We start from the raw sequence: 7,500 nt of genomic DNA, 5'->3' as shown, positions 1-7,500 counted from the left end.
CATTGTCGGGAGGTGGAACCCGCAAAATGTACAAGTCCGGGAATACGGGGTGCATCGTATGTAACGTTCGATGTACATATAAAGCCTGGTAGGTGTTGGGATTATATCTGCAACACGGGCATTATCGAAAGATGGTTAAGTGGAGTCACCCAATGGGTGCCGTGCGTTATCAGGTACGTAATGCACAGTAGAGATACATTGTCGGGAGGTGGAACCCGAAAAATGTACAAGTCCGGGAATACGGGGTGCATCGTATGTAACGTTCGATGTACATATAAAGCCTGGTAGGTGTTGGGATTATATCTGCAACACGGGCATTATCGAAAGATGGTTAAGTGGAGTCACCCAATGGGTGCCGTGCGTTATCAGGTACGTAATGCACAGTAGAGATACATTGTCGGGAGGTGGAACCCGAAAAATGTACAAGTCCGGGAATACGGGGTGCATCGTATGTAACGTTCGATGTACATATAAAGCCTGGTAGGTGTTGGGATTATATCTGCAACACGGGCATTATCGAAAGATGGTTAAGTGGAGTCACCCAATGGGTGCCGTGCGTTATCAGGTACGTAATGCACAGTAGAGATACATTGTCGGGAGGTGGAACCCGAAAAATGTACAAGTCCGGGAATACGGGGTGCATCGTATGTAACGTTCGATGTACATATAAAGCCTGGTAGGTGTTGGGATTATATCTGCAACACGGGCATTATCGAAAGATGGTTAAGTGGAGTCACCCAATGGGTGCCGTGCGTTATCAGGTACGTAATGCACAGTAGAGATACATTGTCGGGAGGTGGAACCCGAAAAATGTACAAGTCCGGGAATACGGGGTGCATCGTATGTAACGTTCGATGTACATATAAAGCCTGGTAGGTGTTGGGATTATATCTGCAACACGGGCATTATCGAAAGATGGTTAAGTGGAGTCACCCAAAGGGTGCCGTGCGTTATAAGGTACGTAATGCACAGTAGAGATACATTGTCGGGAGGTGGAACCCGAAAAATGTACAAGTCCGGGAATACGGGGTGCATCGTATGTAACGTTCGATGTACATATAAAGCCTGGTAGGTGTTGGGATTATATCTGCAACACGGGCATTATCGAAAGATGGTTAAGTGGAGTCACCCAATGGGTGCCGTGCGTTATCAGGTACGTAATGCACAGTAGAGATACATTGTCGGGAGGTGGAACCCGAAAAATGTACAAGTCCGGGAATACGGGGTGCATCGTATGTAACGTTCGATGTACATATAAAGCCTGGTAGGTGTTGGGATTATATCTGCAACACGGGCATTATCGAAAGATGGTTAAGTGGAGTCACCCAATGGGTGCCGTGCGTTATAAGGTACGTAATGCACAGTAGAGATACATTGTCGGGAGGTGGAACCCGCAAAATGTACAAGTCCGGGAATACGGGGTGCATCGTATGTAACGTTCGATGTACATATAAAGCCTGGTAGGTGTTGGGATTATATCTGCAACACAGGCATTATCGAAAGATGGTTAAGTGGAGTCACCCAATGGGTGCCGTGCTTTATAAGGTACGTAATGCACAGTAGAGATACATTGTCGGGAGGTGGAACCCGAAAAATGTACAAGTCCGGGAATACGGGGTGCATCGTATGTAACGTTCGATGTACATATAAAGCCTGGTAGGTGTTGGGATTATATCTGCAACACGGGCATTATCGAAAGATGGTTAAGTGGAGTCACCCAATGGGTGCCGTGCGTTATCAGGTACGTAATGCACAGTAGAGATACATTGTCGGGAGGTGGAACCCGAAAAATGTACAAGTCCGGGAATACGGGGTGCATCGTATGTAACGTTCGATGTACGTATAAAGCCTGGAAGGTGTTGGGATTATATCTGCAACACGGGCATTATCGAAAGATGGTTAAGTGGAGTCACCCAATGGGTGCCGTGCGTTATAAGGTACGTAATGCACAGTAGAGATACATTGTCGGGAGGTGGAACCCGCAAAATGTACAAGTCCGGGAATACGGGGTGCATCGTATGTAACGTTCGATGTACATATAAAGCCTGGTAGGTGTTGGGATTATATCTGCAACACGGGCATTATCGAAAGATGGTTAAGTGGAGTCACCCAAAGGGTGCCGTGTGTTATAAGGTACGTAATGCACAGTAGAGATACATTGTCGGGAGGTGGAACCCGAAAAATGTACAAGTCCGGGAATACGGGGTGCATCGTATGTAACGTTCGATGTACATATAAAGCCTGGTAGGTGTTGGGATTATATCTGCAACACGGGCATTATCGAAAGATGGTTAAGTGGAGTCACCCAAAGGGTGCCGTGCGTTATCAGGTACGTAATGCACAGTAGAGATACATTGTCGGGAGGTGGAACCCGAAAAATGTACAAGTCCGGGAATACGGGGTGCATCGTATGTAACGTTCGATGTACATATAAAGCCTGGTAGGTGTTGGGATTATATCTGCAACACGGGCATTATCGAAAGATGGTTAAGTGGAGTCACCCAATGGGTGCCGTGCGTTATCAGGTACGTAATGCACAGTAGAGATACATTGTCGGGAGGTGGAACCCGAAAAATGTACAAGTCCGGGAATACGGGGTGCATCGTATGTAACGTTCGATGTACGTATAAAGCCTGGAAGGTGTTGGGATTATATCTGCAACACGGGCATTATCGAAAGATGGTTAAGTGGAGTCACCCAATGGGTGCCGTGCGTTATAAGGTACGTAATGCACAGTAGAGATACATTGTCGGGAGGTGGAACCCGCAAAATGTACAAGTCCGGGAATACGGGGTGCATCGTATGTAACGTTCGATGTACATATAAAGCCTGGTAGGTGTTGGGATTATATCTGCAACACGGGCATTATCGAAAGATGGTTAAGTGGAGTCACCCAAAGGGTGCCGTGTGTTATAAGGTACGTAATGCACAGTAGAGATACATTGTCGGGAGGTGGAACCCGAAAAATGTACAAGTCCGGGAATACGGGGTGCATCGTATGTAACGTTCGATGTACATATAAAGCCTGGTAGGTGTTGGGATTATATCTGCAACACGGGCATTATCGAAAGATGGTTAAGTGGAGTCACCCAAAGGGTGCCGTGCGTTATCAGGTACGTAATGCACAGTAGAGATACATTGTCGGGAGGTGGAACCCGAAAAATGTACAAGTCCGGGAATACGGGGTGCATCGTATGTAACGTTCGATGTACGTATAAAGCCTGGAAGGTGTTGGGATTATATCTGCAACACGGGCATTATCGAAAGATGGTTAAGTGGAGTCACCCAATGGGTGCCGTGCGTTATAAGGTACGTAATGCACAGTAGAGATACATTGTCGGGAGGTGGAACCCGAAAAATGTACAAGTCCGGGAATACGGGGTGCATCGTATGTAACGTTCGATGTACATATAAAGCCTGGTAGGTGTTGGGATTATATCTGCAACACGGGCATTATCGAAAGATGGTTAAGTGGAGTCACCCAATGGGTGCCGTGCGTTATCAGGTACGTAATGCACAGTAGAGATACATTGTCGGGAGGTGGAACCCGAAAAATGTACAAGTCCGGGAATACGGGGTGCATCGTATGTAACGTTCGATGTACATATAAAGCCTGGTAGGTGTTGGGATTATATCTGCAACACGGGCATTATCGAAAGATGGTTAAGTGGAGTCACCCAATGGGTGCCGTGCGTTATAAGGTACGTAATGCACAGTAGAGATACATTGTCGGGAGGTGGAACCCGCAAAATGTACAAGTCCGGGAATACGGGGTGCATCGTATGTAACGTTCGATGTACATATAAAGCCTGGTAGGTGTTGGGATTATATCTGCAACACGGGCATTATCGAAAGATGGTTAAGTGGAGTCACCCAATGGGTGCCGTGCGTTATCAGGTACGTAATGCACAGTAGAGATACATTGTCGGGAGGTGGAACCCGAAAAATGTACAAGTCCGGGAATACGGGGTGCATCGTATGTAACGTTCGATGTACATATAAAGCCTGGTAGGTGTTGGGATTATATCTGCAACACGGGCATTATCGAAAGATGGTTAAGTGGAGTCACCCAATGGGTGCCGTGCGTTATCAGGTACGTAATGCACAGTAGAGATACATTGTCGGGAGGTGGAACCCGAAAAATGTACAAGTCCGGGAATACGGGGTGCATCGTATGTAACGTTCGATGTACATATAAAGCCTGGTAGGTGTTGGGATTATATCTGCAACACGGGCATTATCGAAAGATGGTTAAGTGGAGTCACCCAATGGGTGCCGTGCGTTATCAGGTACGTAATGCACAGTAGAGATACATTGTCGGGAGGTGGAACCCGAAAAATGTACAAGTCCGGGAATACGGGGTGCATCGTATGTAACGTTCGATGTACATATAAAGCCTGGTAGGTGTTGGGATTATATCTGCAACACGGGCATTATCGAAAGATGGTTAAGTGGAGTCACCCAATGGGTGCCGTGCGTTATCAGGTACGTAATGCACAGTAGAGATACATTGTCGGGAGGTGGAACCCGAAAAATGTACAAGTCCGGGAATACGGGGTGCATCGTATGTAACGTTCGATGTACATATAAAGCCTGGTAGGTGTTGGGATTATATCTGCAACACGGGCATTATCGAAAGATGGTTAAGTGGAGTCACCCAAAGGGTGCCGTGCGTTATAAGGTACGTAATGCACAGTAGAGATACATTGTCGGGAGGTGGAACCCGAAAAATGTACAAGTCCGGGAATACGGGGTGCATCGTATGTAACGTTCGATGTACATATAAAGCCTGGTAGGTGTTGGGATTATATCTGCAACACGGGCATTATCGAAAGATGGTTAAGTGGAGTCACCCAATGGGTGCCGTGCGTTATCAGGTACGTAATGCACAGTAGAGATACATTGTCGGGAGGTGGAACCCGAAAAATGTACAAGTCCGGGAATACGGGGTGCATCGTATGTAACGTTCGATGTACATATAAAGCCTGGTAGGTGTTGGGATTATATCTGCAACACGGGCATTATCGAAAGATGGTTAAGTGGAGTCACCCAATGGGTGCCGTGCGTTATCAGGTACGTAATGCACAGTAGAGATACATTGTCGGGAGGTGGAACCCGAAAAATGTACAAGTCCGGGAATACGGAAAAGTTCCCCATGAAAGGCTGGGGATACAATTATTGATACAAATAATGTGCCTAAGGGTACATTTATTTTTCTAAGTCCCAGAAATCCGTCACTGAACATCACGACTTACAAACACATCTTCCCCCGGTCCTCCCATATACGGCACGGGGACAAGTATGAAGAATGAAAATCATGTGTGTATGGAACATATAATGTGCCTGAGAGCACATTTTTTTTCTAAGTCCCAGAAATCCGTCACTGAACATCACGACTTACGAAGACATGTTCCCCCGGTCCTCCCATATACGGCACGGGGACAAGTATGAAGAATGAAAATCATGTGTGTATGAAACATATAATGTGCCTGAGAGCACATTTTTTTTCTAAGTCCCAGAAATCCGTCACTGAACATCACGACTTACGAAGACATGTTCCCCCGGTCCTCCCATATACGGCACCGGGACAAGTATGAAGTATGAAAATTTTTGGTCACAGCGTGAAATCCCTCTAATGATCATGAAAATAGCATCGGATCACTTATCTGACCATAAAAAGTGAACCAAAACCCTATTTGGACAAACTTTTTGGTCCTATGAAAAATTCACTTTTCATATATGTCATGGTCGAAAATTTTCTAAGTCCCAAAAAATCACATATTCTCGAATATCGCGAAAACTACTTATCGGACAGGGGTCAACCAAGGTGTTTTAGAAAGGTCTTTACTAGCTCTATTTAATGAGCCATAGCGACTTTCAAGTGATTTTTTGACACTTTTTCGCACATCGGCATCCTTGGTTCCCATACTGGCCATAGGCCATAGGGCACCGAACGGCCAACTTTTGGTCCGGGGGTGAAATTTTTTTTTCACGAGATTTTGATGAAAATGGCTTCGGAACGCGTTTCTAATAATGAAAAGTGAAGCCAAACAGTATTTGCGAAGAAAAAATTGTCCTATGAAAAAATCACTTTTTCTTAGGGTACGGGTCAAAAATTTTCTAAGTCCAAAAAATCACATGTTCTCGAATATCTCGAAAACTACGTATCGGACAGGGGTCAACCAAGGTGTTTTAGAAAGGTCTTTACAAGCTCTATTTAATGAGCCATAGCGACTTTCAAGTGATTTTTTGACACTTTTTCGCATATCGGCATCCTTGGTTCCCATACTGGCCATAGGCCATAGGGCACCGAACGGCCAACTTTTGGTCCGGGGGTGAAATTTTTTTTTCACGAGATTTTGATGAAAATGGCTTCGGAACGCGTTTCTAATAATGAAAAGTGAAACCAAACAGTATTTGCGAAGAAAAAATTGTCCTATGAAAAAATCACTTTTTCTTAGGGTACGGGTCAAAAATTTTCTAAGTCCCAAAAAATCACATTTTCTCGAATATCTCGAAAACTACTTATCGGACAGGGGTCAACCAAGGTGTTTTAGAAAGGTCTCAACAAGCTCTAAATAATGAGCCATAGCGACTTTCAAGTGATTTTTTGACACTTTTTCGCATATCGGCATCCTTGGTTCCCATACTGGCCATAGGCCATAGGGCACCGAACGGCCAACTTTTGGTCCGGGGGTGAAATTTTTTTTTCACGAGATTTTGATGAAAATGGCTTCGGAACGCGTTTCTAATAATGAAAAGTGAAACCAAACAGTATTTGCGAAGAAAAAATTGTCCTATGAAAAAATCACTTTTTCTTAGGGTACGGGTCAAAAATTTTCTAAGTCCCAAAAAATCACATTTTCTCGAATATCTCGAAAACTACTTATCGGACAGGGGTCAACCAAGGTGTTTTAGAAAGGTCTCAACAAGCTCTAAATAATGGGCCATAGCGACTTTTTAGTGATTTTTTGACAAATTTTGTCATATCGGCATCCCGAGTTCCCATACTGGCCATAGGCCATGGGGCCCCGAACGAAAAAATTTTGGTCCGAGGGTCAAAATTTTTTTTCTCATAAATTTGTTCAAAACGCCGTCGGAACGCGCCTTAGATCATGAAAAGTGAAAAGAAACAGTATTTTGCAAAAGTTGGGGTGGCCTATGACTTACATGGCCACGTCCTAGGTCCGAGTTCCCGAGGTCGTGTTCTTCAGTGGCGGAAAAAAATGGCCACTTGTGGGAGATGCAAAATGTTCATTTTGTATTATAGGGGACACACTATCGAAGCGAAAATTTCAGAAATGGCCTAAAACGTGAAGAAATGATGGGGTATGTACGAAAAGAAGGTTTTTATGGTCAAACGGTGAAAATTTTTTTTTTATGAAAAATTTTGGTCTCCCACCGTTCATGAATTTCTAGGACCAAAAATCGAAAAATTTGAAAACTTCACGATCGAAAGGGAAACGCATATGTGGTGTTCCTAGGTGTGTACGGTGTACG

The sequence above is a fragment of the Anopheles stephensi genome, unplaced genomic scaffold (genome assembly GCF_013141755.1).
Source record: "Anopheles stephensi strain Indian unplaced genomic scaffold, UCI_ANSTEP_V1.0 ucontig17, whole genome shotgun sequence".
Lineage (NCBI taxonomy): Eukaryota > Metazoa > Arthropoda > Insecta > Diptera > Culicidae > Anopheles > Anopheles stephensi.
Note: the sequence above shows the minus strand (reverse complement) of the source record.